This window comes from Chiroxiphia lanceolata, chromosome 3, assembly GCF_009829145.1.
Source record: "Chiroxiphia lanceolata isolate bChiLan1 chromosome 3, bChiLan1.pri, whole genome shotgun sequence".
In the NCBI taxonomy this organism is placed as follows: Eukaryota; Metazoa; Chordata; class Aves; order Passeriformes; family Pipridae; genus Chiroxiphia; species Chiroxiphia lanceolata.
In genome coordinates this window covers 2,119,021-2,131,786 of record NC_045639.1, presented here as the reverse complement: position 1 = coordinate 2,131,786, position 12,766 = coordinate 2,119,021, and positions in this window count along the sequence as shown.

Here is a 12,766-nt window from a genome sequence, read left to right as displayed (position 1 = left end):
TTTCCCTCTACATTTTAAAGCAAAGGCAGAACTTAGGGGAATTCCTGAGCTAAACAGAGTCCCCCTGGAGGATGAGTGGCAGGAGCTGGGGGAAGGTGCTGTGGTGGGCAGCATTCCTGTCTGACATGGGCATTATTCATGATTGTAGCACAGCAAGTACTGATTAGTTGAACAGAAGGAATTAGAATGAGTATTTAAATACTACTAATTGTGTGTGCACGTCTCGGTGTTTCCTGTAGCACAGTAGGCTTGTTGTGTAGCACTTGTGTGCCATGTGTTCCAATCCAGTACTCCCACTGTCAGACCACTCCTGTCTTACTGCAAGGGCTGGGTTCAAGTGCCAACCTCTCCTGGTTAGATCTGCACAGCCTCCTGCCTTATTTAGGGCTGAATGTGGCATTGGGGGAGCAGTTGTGGCCTCCCTCTTCCCATGTCTTCTGTGCTCCCTGTGAGTGGAAGTGGTACATCTGTAGATAAGGGTCACGTAACACTGGGATGAGTCAGGAGGCTTCTGTCAGTTATTTTGGTTTAGATGTGTCATTAATTAATGAATTGAGCTGCTCAAAACAGTAACAGTAAATATTTTCATAATCTGTCAGTGTGACATGTTATTACCTAACCTGACAACATTAACATTTCCAACTTTTTTTAAGCTAAAATGTTTTGTTCTGTAATCATTTAGCATTTATCTTTCTATAAGACTCGAAGTGCTGAGTGATCTGGAGGGCTCCATGGGCACATCCACACTGTTCCAGCAGTGCAGGGCTGAGGGACAAGGAGCTCCTGGGTTCTGTCCTGTTCCCCTTGACAGCAGCACACGTGTCTTACCTACAGTGAAGTGTTGCTTGCAGTCAGGGGTCTGAAGTGTTGCTGTTGTGGCCAGAAATACCATCTGAGATGCAATTTGCTGCTCAGCAGTTGGGTTTTTACAGGTGTGGGAAGGTTATGTGCAGGATACAGACAGACAGCACCTGCTTTTCACATCCAGAGAGGTTTGAAGTGGATTGATCAGATCTGCAGAGGAACACGCTCCTCTCTTTCTTCATCATTAGCATACAGAAGAAACTACTTTATCTGAACCCAAGTGCCAAACAATTCCTTGGAGCTTGACCTCAGAACTTAACACTGCAGGAGGATTGAAGAGTGTTACTTTTCAGAGCCCAAACTTGTTGCTAAACAGTTCCTGACTTTCCCTGGGGGGTTGTCAGAGGAGAAGGTCCAGCTGATGCTGCCAAGAATCCACAGTAGCAGAGGCAAATCCTCAGCAGCACAGAGCACTGGGGCCAAGCTCTTGCCAGAGCACTGGGGAGACACTGATGCTTTTGGTGACATGTGCCTTGATGAAGCTGTTGCTGATCCCTGCCAAGAGCAGCAGTGCTGATTGAAATGCCAGTACAAGCTCCTACAAGTTCACTTTCCCTGTGTTTTCCCCAGAAAAGGGTCACTTATGTGCCTTGTGTTCTTTAACCACGTTGGCACCCAGAGCTTATGAAACAACAGATAGTCTCAATCTGCTTTTCCTTCAGGAGTGATGTTTGCCCCTGGTATGTGTAGATCAGTTTTCAGCCTTGCCTTGTGGGTGTTTGAGCTCACCCCAAGGTTTTGATTTCTGGATGAAAAGTTGCAATTCCTTTGAATCTGCTTGGTAGATTTTCCTGTGTTGATATCACAGTCACTTTGAAAACAAGCTTCAGGACTGAGTCAGACTCTTCATGATATTCCTCTATTTTTTGCTACTTTACCCATAGCTCTTAAACACATTCTTCAAATGCAGTGGTGGGTTGTGGAGGCCTTTATTCCTTACTGTATTATTTAGCACATTAGTGCTTCAGGGGCTCAGTTGTAGCTGTTTAGGTCCATATGTCAGACACAGGACATAAAGATGATGTTTTTACACCTTGTCTCTCCCCAGGGTTTTGATTTCTGGCTGAAATGTTGCCTTTGCTTTGAACCTGCTCAGTAGATTTTTCTGCATTAGTATCATGGTCGCTGGCTGTGAGTTTGCTGTGAACTGTGTGTGAAAGGCTGCAGAAAGGCCCTGCCTTTGCATTATTGTTAAAGGGAAAAATTGGTTTTGACACTTAGCAATTGTATCCTTTGGATTTTCTGGATCCCTCTCCAAGAACTGGAGGTTTACCAGTACTTCAGTAATAAAGTTGGATGAGGAGCTTGCCTTTTTTATTCTTTGTAGTTGTGGCTGAAAAGGAAACTTTATGTTAAACCACTGCAGAAAGTAGGAAATATCACTGAACAGGCTGACAGAGGAAAAAATCCAGGGAGGAATTTCTGATTTTTGAGCACTAGTTGTAGGAACTCTTCCCCAAAGCATTTGGAAAACCTGTATTAGTTCCATGCCTACATCTCTGAACATTACCTGAGTCATATCTGAGGTAATCTTATAATGCTTCATGTATTAAAATAAAATAATTCCATAACCTTGTGTTAACTGCAGGAAAAGTTTCTGATGTAGAACAGTTTCCTAGAAGGGAAGAAACACTCTGGGCATAGTTTGAAAGTGTAAAGAAAACAGAATAATTCTGCAGATCTTCCAAATAGCTCTGGATTTTTTTCTTCAGACCCTGCAGTTTTCCTTTTGTGACTGTTGTAACAAATATTCTGGCATTTTGATGACAAAGAAAATCAAGCAAATATTGATCTATTGATATGAAAGGAATACTGAGTTGCAATCTTGAGTAGTCACACAAGATGTGACTCCCCTACTGCTTCTCCTCTCATTGTAAAACTAGGAAAAAAATGGGGTTTTCAAAATGGTTTTCGCAAATATTTTTTTCACAGCGACCATTTGGGATCCAAAACTTTCATCAAACTATATACAAATTACTACTTCACAGATCCTTTTGTTTAGTAAGTGACAATATTAAGTTGCAGAAAACTGGAGCTTCAGGCGAACTAGGAGTCTCAGACAATGAGAAAATATTCACACTTCAGTTAAGTAAGTTTGATGGGATTCAGGGGAATACCCTTTGCCTTTGGAAAACCCAGTGCAAGGAATTTGCAGTGAAGTAGGTGTGACTGATAGCAAAATATAGATATATAAAATAAACTTTGTTGAATGGAAGTTGCAGGGAGGGGTAGAAGAGTTGAAGGAGCTTGAATTCTTTTCCCTTGGTCTTGGAAAAAAGCATCCAAGTTTTCTGTGAGGGAAGGAGATTGATGTGGGCTGGAGGTAATTGTGTCTTTGGCCTATGGACTGGATTTCTTCATCTGGGCTTGTGAATTGCAAAAGTTGAATTCCTTTTGAAACCTAGTTAGGAAGTACCTCCTGAGAATGAAATAGTGTGAACTAGAGCCCTGGTTTTGTTAGAGCAGCTGCTGGGAGGGTGACTTTGTTTCGTGTAATTGCTTGGGGACCTCTGTCTGATCTCTTCACTTGGAGCTGATACTCCAGGCTTTAACTGAGTGAGGCTCCTCTGGAAGTCGTGATGGTTTTGTATCATGAAATTCATTTCTAGAGCTGAATATCTTGGCCTTTGTCTCAGGGGAAAATTGATTTTACACCCCTGCATACAACCCTGCCAACAGCAGCACTTACTGGTGCCCCTCCAGCCTGGAGCTGTGGCATTTCCAGGGTGAACTCCCCTTTCCAGATGGTTCGAATGTGGGGCTGATCTTTGTCCCTTTCTAAAATCCACCACGCCAAGGGTGTGGACAGCCCAGATCTCAAATCCAAGAAAATAAGATTGGCAGCCTATTAAAAAAAAAAAAAATCACCATGTTGCTTGTTTTCTCACTTATCTCTTTGAGTTGTTTTATGAGCATATTACTAATTCTTCTTAAACTCAGGATTATCACAGAATGTGTGAACTCCTCCTGGAGATGAGGTGAAAATCAATGACAATTCCTTGCTTGAAGTCATGTTTCAGCTTCAAGATGGCAATTCCAGGTGCTGCAGATTTAGAGGGATGACAGAAATCTTGAAGGGGTTTGGGTTGATTGTTGAAAATAAGGAATCCCACGTGGGAAGGGAGCAGGCACAATAAAGGGCAGATAAGTCAAAATAATGCCTACGAATAGCAGCTTGTCTTGTACACATCTCAAAGCCCAGCCTAGTGAATGAGATCAGGGCAGATGGAAGATGCAGGGCACTCTGATCAGTAAAGGTTATCAGGAGAGAAGGATTTGAGTGATCCTGTGCTGAAAGGAGTCTTGGCGTGAATGAAACCATCTGTGGAGGTTTAGCAACAGAGAGCCTTTCTGCTCTCCCGTGTCAATCTTCTTTAAGCAGGTGCTGCACAACCCTGCTCTTGCCAGTTTTCATCTCTGCTGCTGTGAAATGTGGTGCTTTGCTGATGCTTGTAAAACTGCTTTTCACTGAAGGAAAATCCTTTGTGTCGATGAGACGACGGAGTTTTATTCTTAAATTCCTTGAACCTTCTGTAGCTGAGGAAACACAGAACAGTTTGGTTCAGTCATGATGCTGTTCACTACTCAAAAGCAGGTGCAAGGAAAAACAAAAGGAATTCCTGCAGAAGGAGGAACCCAGTGAGAGTATCTGCTTATTATTATTTCTGTTTATTTGTCTGTCTGCCTCCTGTTGCAGGAGGGAAGTAACTGATGCTGGTGGTAGAGCTTTTCTTAGAACCTGCTTCAGGAAAATGCACCAAAGTCTTGTATTTTGGGAGAGTCATTGCTGATCTTGGATCTTTGCAATCCTCCTTTGTGTTTTACACTCAGGCTGTTATTGCAAACACAGCCTGGTTTAAAATAGAAATTATACAGAACTGGTTATGAAGCACATGTGTTTTGTTGGATCAGGGTTGGATGTCCTGGGGTTTTTTTGGTTATTTTCCTCTCTGACTTTCCTTCCTTTGGCAGCTTTCATGGAATAGAGGACTCGTCAGGATAAGTCCAAGGTCTTTGTGCATTTATCATGGGGTGTTGGCTGCCTGTCATCACGTGGCTGCTACAAGTGTAGGTGATGGCATGAGCTTGAGTCTCCAGCCAGATTCCTTTAGTGACCTGCCTTGGATTTAATCTGAAAGGCTTCTGTCTGCAAAGCATTTACATTCCCTTGGGATTTGTCAGGATGATGACAAGGTATTACTGCATGTCTTATAATGATATCTGCAGTAACGAGCTAGATAAATAGAAATGCTCCCTGCAAGTGGAGATGAAATCCTGTCTGAGAGTTACATGTTGCCTCCTGAGGAAAAGTATTTAAGTGGAAAGAACATACAATGAGTATTTGAGCTGATCCCTTTGATCACGTTGACATTCCATATATCCACTGTTTCTCCTTCTCTTTGAGACCGTGGGATGCTATTTCCCACACCCCAGTGTGGAGCACTGGCAGAGAAGAGGCTGCTCTGAGTGCCTGGCACTGGAAGGTACATTTTTGTCAAGGTAAAACTGATTAAAAGTCACTAATGATTAATGTATGATTTGCACACTGAGCGTTCATTGTTGGGGCTGAAATCTCTCCTATTTGACGTCAACCTGATGGAATATTCTCAGGGACATAAAGCAAAACTACTTCAGTCCTTTTTGCAGTGAAAGGATTTAAAGCAAGAAAGATTTTTCAGCTGCTGAAAAATGGAGACCACCTATTGTTGATCAGGTTTCTTTAGACCAACAGAGTTTTAGAAGGGAAGGTTGGGGGTTTAAAATGAAAATTATCAAGCCTGAATTTAAAGAAAAATAACTTTTAAGATAAGGTCTTCTGAATAATTGTCCTTTATAATATATATAATAATTTGTAGCGAACAGATTAATAATTTGAAGCTTAATCAGACAACACAATGTCAGTTTTTAAACCTGAAAAAAGAATTCTGGTCAGAGGAGAGAGCCCTTGATTGCATTCAGAAAGCTGAATGCAATTCTCCACACCATTCCTCATACACTTTCAGATTTCATACAGGCACCTTGCAGCTCTGCTAAATGCTTTGATGTGATTCTCAGATTGCCCAAAATCACAGTCCTGAGCTGTAGAGGAAGAAAGCTGCAGCCACAGTGGTGCAAAAGGGGCAAAGCAGCAGCTTTGCTGCTCTTCACAGAAGGGGCAGAATCCAGGCCAGTCTGCCTGCATTGCTTGGCAAGCACTGCTACAGCTTGTTATGAAGTTTTTTGGCCCTAAGTGGATTTCAAGTCTTGATTTATGTGGCATTAAAAGAAAAAACAAGAATCGATATCAATTTGTAGAACAGCTCTATCTTAGTGCATTCTTTGTTTTATGTGCCACCCACACAACAAAAAAAAAAGGGGAGGAATACACAGCAGTTTGTGTAAAACTTCCTAAAATGGCTTCTTGTACTCTTCTTTTGGTTTGTGGTGAGACTGCCTCCTTAACATTCTGTTTGTAGAATCAGGGCTTCACTGACCTGCTAAAGAAGGATTTACTATCCTGTTCCATCCAAACAGGTTCACAAGAGGTTCTGTGGTTCTGAGCTTAAGCCAGTGTAGTACCCACACTTCCCAAGTCCATCCTAAACACAAATTAAAGAGATGGACTGAAGAAGGTGAAAGGGGATGTCCTCTCTGACATGGCAATTTAGGTGTTTTGGTGACAAGTATAGGAAACAGAACTAAAGGGATAAAGAACTAAGAGTTTTAAAACTGCTGCTATGGATTTCTGCAGAGACCTTGGGGTCTGTCCACCAAATAAAAGGAAACTTTTTATTCAATTTGGAATTATATTTCCATAGGCAGATGAAATATTTAATTTCAGTCGTTACATTTCTTTTCCTCGACACACACTTTTTTCTTTTCCCTCCTTAAACTCTTGATGAATACTGTTCATCCAAAAATAATCCTCCAGTGATGATTTCTTTCAGGAGCACTTCTGTTTTCAGCCTATAGAAACAATTTTATCTTCTTACTCTTACGGCAGTGACAGATGATATTTTCTTTTTCTCTGCATTTAAACACCTTATATTACCCAGCTCACTGAGGTAAAAAAGACCCTTCGTATGTTGAAGCTTCGAAACCCTTGATGTGCTTAGAAAAGGCATTACATTATTTATTGTCATTTTTCCCTCATTTTTTATCATTACAACTGTAATCACTTTTTGCATAAGGTTGTTTCTGAAAGCTATAAAAGGAAGAAAAAAATGGCCCATTTTGCTTGAGACCAGAGAGGCTGTTTTCTGATGAATTTTTGTATTGAAACTGCTGTACTTGGATTGCTTCTGCACTACGAGACAGCTGAGCTCTCTGTATGATGTATCAGAAGGGATAAACAATGCACACTGAAAACGAGATCCTGAATTCTGAAGGTGGGACTTGGGGAACATGAGAGAACAAAGAGAGCTTGTCGGTATGGTAGTTAAGGGGCCTGAGGTTTCTCCTCATGCACACACAGAGGTTATTTGTTTAAAATTCCATGTATGTATGAATTTTGTGGGTGCTGAATTTTGGCGCCGCCATTTTCTAAACTGCCGTCCTGAGTCACGTTACCTTATTTTGGAAAGGATGGACTTGGGGGTGAGGGGGTTTGAGTCCCCACTACCATGAGGGTGACAATCTCACCATCCCAAACCATATCCGCTAGGTAGGTTTTGCCACCAAATCCCTGGGAAGTGTTTTCCCTGTATAAAACACTAAGTGTTTGCTGTTTCAGATATTTTCCTCAGGTCAGGGAACCATTTTGCCCCTCAGATGAGGATGAGGGACCTGCGTGTGCCACACCCACCTCCCCTCACAGCGCCCGCAGCCCCCGTCTGCTTCCCAAAGCATTTAGGGCAGTTTGCACTGCGAATATTTAGGGAATTGAGCCTGGTCCTTGGACCAGGAGGCTTTTCCCACGACTTGCCAAGAGCCTTGGCAGCTGGGCTGTAATTTTTCCCCTCAGAGTTGTGAGGGAAGGTGCGCTGGGAATGTGCCAGTGAGGGCAGTCAATGGCGGCCGGGCTGCCTCAGGTGAGTTTGGGCTGTTCGGGGACATCAGTGTTGGATAACGTGTGTTAGTTTCTGGTTTCATTGCAGTTAAAATGTAAATATTTATTTTTAACCCCCTGAACACACTTAGTGGGTTGCCAAGGGGGTTTGTGTAAAAAACAAAACAAAACAAACAAACAAAAAACCCCAACAAAACCCAAACCAGCATGGGTGTGACTTGCATATTTAGGAAAGCACTGGTAAATATGGAATTACTAGCAAATCTAGAAGTATTGTATAGAAAAGCCAGTGTGTGTCTCTGTGTGTCAGTGCTTTCTTCCCTTAAGTTATTTATTATTGCAGCTACTGTTTTTAATCTTACCCATTGAAGTTCTTTCTTTCATGCACATTCTGGGTAGAGCACTGGATTATTTGTCTTCTCTGTTTTATTTTCACGATACTGTGTGGCACAATGATATTGATAAAACCTTGTTTTATCCCTTTACAATGTTCTTGGCTCAAGGTAACCTTGACATTCACTTTCTGGGACATGATTCATTTTCAAAAGTTAAATGGTTTTGTTAATTAACAAACAATTTAGACTGCTTTCCCAAAATTGGTGACATCAGCCTTTTTGCTGTTGGGGGATCTAAAATGAGTGTGATCCAATTGCTGTTTCTCTGAACTAATTTAGAAAGGGAACTTGAAGTGCCGTGAGGCAAACTTTGTTTTATTGCAGTATTTTATGTATCCCATTAACTTCTTCAGTTGTCTTAGCAATGCAGGGGCAAAATGGTGTCAAGCCTTGGGTTCTTGTTCGTGTTTTAAATAAGGCAAATAAAACCTTTTAAAAGATAAGTATGGCTGATACTTCGCACAAGCCTAACTCTGCTATGCTTCAGGTATTCCTTTGAGTTCCTGTTCCTGAAAATGAAAGAATCATTCTGTGTCAGATATAGAGGGAATTTCCTGTGTGGAAAGGGAAAACAAAAACAACCCACCTTAATTAAACTTCCTGCTGAAAGGAAGTCTGCAGGGAGTCAGAGGAGATTCTCTGAAACTGCCAGATGTGGAATTTGAGTTTTGCGTACTTATTCATAGAAATCACTGGTTTTTTCTGGAGTTTTTGTGTGATCTTTCTCCTGCACCCTCCCTTCTCCTTTAATTAGTGTCATATTTATCATCCTCATTGGTTCTAAACTGGTGTGATTCCACCCTGAATTAAGTGTCACAGTGGCTTCCCACCTGTGTGTGCTGTTCAAGGAGTGTCATAATGGACTGGGACAGAAAATGAGTAGCTGGAGATTTAGGATCAGTCAGTAAAATAAGGCAGGGATGCCTTGTTACTCTTTTTGTTAAGATAGTTAGATTTGATTATTATTATTATTTTGTGGGAGTGGGGTGTAAAAGGAAGTATCAAAAAATCAGGCAAGGGAGATGTATGAGGTACTATCCTAAGAAATTACTGACAGTTGCTCACTTGCTCTGTGTAGTAGTTATTGGCACTGGCTGGCATATAACTGCTTTTCCACATCCAAAGATTCCCTTAAAAAGAAAAAAGGTGGGATGGTTGGGGTGATTCATCCGTAGATCTTTGTTCCCTCCCTCCCTCTTTCCCTTTCTCTCTCCCCTTTCCCTCCAGCCGTAGAACTGCAGCTCTTTATTTAGTGTCTGCTCCACATGTGTTACATCGAGACAAGCTCTGATAAACCACTTAACCTCCTTTCACTAAAATCCCTTTGCAAATAAGTAACACATGGACAACCTTTGGGGCACAGTTCAGGTTCAGGGTTGGGATCCAAGTGTGGTTACGTGGGCGCTCCTCCTTGGCTCTGAGCACAGCGGCCCAATTCCTCCCAGAATTTCCATCTGTGGCTATTTAGGAGCCCATGTCTGTACAGTGGACATGCCAAACCTACCTGCTAAAGTGCTAAATGTTGTCAGTCTTCATCCATAAGCAGCATTACATGGAACTAGTTCCTGGTGTAGGGGTTGGTGCTGTGAAGGTGCCCAGTTGTGTCATGAAATGGCCCAGCCATTGGTGGCACACAGGGAGTTCCTCCTGCTCCTTTGGTCCCTTTCTGGTTTTATTTCCCTGCTACAAATCATTTCTCCAAATTATGTTTTTGAAGTGCACTCCAGGAGGCTTTTTATGTTTCCCATAGTTTTCAATTTAGTAATTTACCAAGTCAGAAACCTCATGCTGAAATCCGTCCTTTCAGCCTGAAGCCCCTAATCTTCTGTAACTGTTTGGTTGAACTCAGCAATTACTGAAAATAACCTCCGTAATTTTCCAACATCTTCCCCTCCCAGTGATTTCCCAATGTGCTTGTCAGATGTGCAGTTTCACTATGAAGTTATGTAAATCAAGCTAAATGGACATTTGTCCACTTTATAGTTACTAATAACTAGTGATAGTAAAGAAGCCTAATTAGCTGGTGTAAGGCAGAAGGGGATGGTTTCAAAGTTGCTAAACTGGTGGAGATACAAAATAGAATTTTGTCGACACGAGGTCAACAGTAAATCACTTATTAATCTTAAAACAGTGTTTGACCCAAATTTACTAAATAATTTTTTCAAACCCATGGAAGTAAATGAGATTTCGGGATCAGCCAGTGTTGGTGATTATTTGATTTCACGGGAAGTAAAAAACCTGAGGCTTAGCAAACATTTGGATTTTTGTTTTTCTTTCTAGTGAAACAATGAATGTGAAGTCAAGCAACGTGAATTGTTTGTAATTCCCTCTGGAAAAGTTTAAAACATGTAGCCTCAAGCTAGAAAAGAAAATGCATCTTGTGTTAATCAGGCAGAACAAGCAATAGGAAAATAGGAGACTGGATGGAAACATTTGACTAATCTCAGCCATGTGGGAAGTGAATATTGCATACATTTGTACTAATTAACCAGCTTCCTGAATTACTGTGAGTTGTGTTATTGTTGCACTGTAACACAAAAGTTTCAAGGTGCTACCAGGCAACACAAAAGAAGGTTTCTTTCCACACACTGTTTTTCTGTAAGAATGAACCCTTCCCTCTCTCCAGGAAAAATAAATTAAAAATTGTTAATATAATGAGAAGAGGGAACAATCCCAGAGGTATTTGTGGATCGATGTTATGTTGAGCTAAAGAAAATAAGAGGTTTGATGTTCCCAGAGGTACAAAGGGTATAAACTGATGTGTAAAGAAAGAATTTCCTCTACAAGAAGCACTTGAAGCACTACCATGAATTCACAGCTGCTTTTGCAGTTGAGTTACAGGTCAGGTCAAGTATCTTCTGAGCAGTGTCTTCTGCTTTATGGCTTTCCCAAGGACTGGGAAACAAAGTTGGCACTGGGGCAGAATTATACTTGTGAAAAGGGATTGAGGGTACTCACTGCATACAGGGAAATCTTCACTCCAAATGAGTTAGTTCCCAAAGGGAGAGGGAAAAAAAAAAAAGGAAAAATAAGTTTAAACCTTCTAAAACACAAGGGATGATGGTTAAGAAAATGTCTCTGGGTGAACAAGGTGTTATTGTAAAATATAACCTGACAGCAGCAGTTAAAATGACCTAAAATTGTGCAGCTGTACTGAAGTTCCAAGTGTCAAGTCAGAACTTCTGGTTTATTTCCAATTTGAGTTCTTGTGCTTTACCTTATAACTGCGTGAAAGTCTTACTGAGAAGAGCAGGGCCCAGATGTTGCTGCTGATTGTTGTGTTTTATTGTTGTGCAGAAGGGAAATAATACCTGAATTATGATAGAAAACTGTGGAGACAAATGCAAGCATCAGGATTGGATTTAAATGATGTTGCTACGAGTGTGATGCATTTTTCTCTTTCCAAAACCCCTCTATTCCCTAAACCCCCTGCAAGGCTTCTGGTGTGATATCCTGCAGTCTCTGTACAATCCAACTTTCCTGAAGTCAGAGAGACATTTATAGTTGTGTACTTTTATCACTCAGAGCAAAGTGAAAACTGTCTCCCAGCAAGAAAACAAAGACTGCTTGGTCTCGAAGCAAAGAGACTCTGAGCACAGTTCCAGGTAGAGTCTCAGACACTGCAGATTCCCAGAAGTGCTCCTCTGTTTTGTCTCTTGGAATCACAGAATACTTTAAAGGATAGATTTCTAGAGGCCTCCATTCCAACTCTGTGCTGAAATCAGGGCCAGCGTTCAGGTCAGTCGCATTGCTCAGGGCCTTGGCCAGCAGAATTTCAGGGGATCCCGTGGCTTCTCTGAGCTTTGTGGTAAAAGACCTTTCTTCCTCTGATCAGAATTTTCTGTGCCCCAATCTATTTATTGCTAATAAATACTATCTTGTCTATACAGGCAAGACAAAAACGATTCTGCCCCCTCCCTGGTGACTCACTGATGTGGTTTGACACCAGATACCGTACACTCAGCTCTATTTATGCACTAACTGACATGTACCATGCAAATAGGATAAATATAGGGAATTCTGGCTCCTGAGAGAGACTAGATGTGATGGGAACCAATTTGGAGTGATTTCCATTTTGTTTGTACCAGGCTTGTCCTCAGTCACTCCTACTAGATCTGTTAATGCACTTTTAATCATAATGTGCTTTCAGATAGTTTACAAAGTGGCCCCACTGTGAGAATCATAACTTGCTGTTAATACAAAACAACCTGCCATTACTGTGTGGTTATCACAGGTAACTCCTGTTTTCTGAGGGGGAGAACCTCCAGCACAGGTATGTAAATACCTGCCTCAGTGCTGCCCCCAGCTCTGTTAATTACAGTAATTACAGTAATTAATTCTGCTTGGCTGAGGGTGTGCACCTGGAGGCTCTGGAGCTCATGGCACACCCACTTCTCTGATGGTCCCTTAGGAAAACAAAAAATCCTCCTTAAAAAGCCTTAAATACTTTTTTTTTTTTTATTTTATTTTTGCCTATTAAAAGTGGCATTTCAAGCACACAAACCTGTGTGCAGTGCAT